Here is a 724-nt window from a genome sequence, read left to right as displayed (position 1 = left end):
ACAATTACTTTTATTTTGTAATTAAATTACGTAATTCCGTTACATGTAACTAGTTACTCCCCAACACTGTTTAAAGGTTACAAAAACGTTTCTTAGAATGTTCATCAAGTAAAAATAACATCATAAGGACATTCCAAGTTGATCTCAAAATGTTTTCTCTCAGTGTTACAAGAATGTGTATTAAAACATATTATGTATGTTCCATAAACAATATTTTAAGAACGTTTCTCCTAACATTTATATAACTTTTTAAAAAACGTGATAACGTTCCCTGTTGGATAATTGTTTCGCATGTTTCAAATAATGTTTGCAAAACAATAAACAGTACTGAGTAGAACAGTAGAAAACTGTCAGAAAATTACCAGTACGTTTTTCATTAAAGGGGTCCTATTATGCTTTTTCACTTTTTTAATTTTAGTCAGTGTGTAGTGTGTATGTTTGGGCATAAAAAAGATCTAGAAAGTTACAAATCTCAAAGTCCACTCCAAAGGGAGATATTTCGTTTTTTAAAAATCCCTTTTCAAGAACTACAACGAACGGCTCGTTTGGACTACAGCGTTTGTTTTCCGGGCTTTGTGATATCACAAAGCGGCTCATTGGAATATCATTACAAATAATTCCTGCCTACAGAAATTAAAATGGTTGGGGGGTGGGGAGGGGCAAGGTTGTGGTTAGAACGCTTGGTTGAGTGAGTGCATCAGACAAGACGACGAAGAAGAAGTGC

At 33.8% G+C, this 724-nt stretch overlaps 1 protein-coding gene across 1 annotated transcript in view; it reads left to right on the top strand.

Moving 5' to 3' along the window:
* LOC107694441 (protocadherin Fat 4-like) overlaps nt 1-724 on the top strand; it is a 109,601-nt gene that overhangs the window by 72,139 nt on the left and 36,738 nt on the right. The gene's annotated exons all lie outside the window — the stretch shown is intronic.

This window comes from Sinocyclocheilus anshuiensis, unplaced genomic scaffold, assembly GCF_001515605.1.
Source record: "Sinocyclocheilus anshuiensis isolate Anshui unplaced genomic scaffold, SAMN03320099.WGS_v1.1 scaffold2492, whole genome shotgun sequence".
Lineage (NCBI taxonomy): Eukaryota > Metazoa > Chordata > Actinopteri > Cypriniformes > Cyprinidae > Sinocyclocheilus > Sinocyclocheilus anshuiensis.
This window is presented reverse-complemented; position numbering and strand designations above follow the sequence as displayed.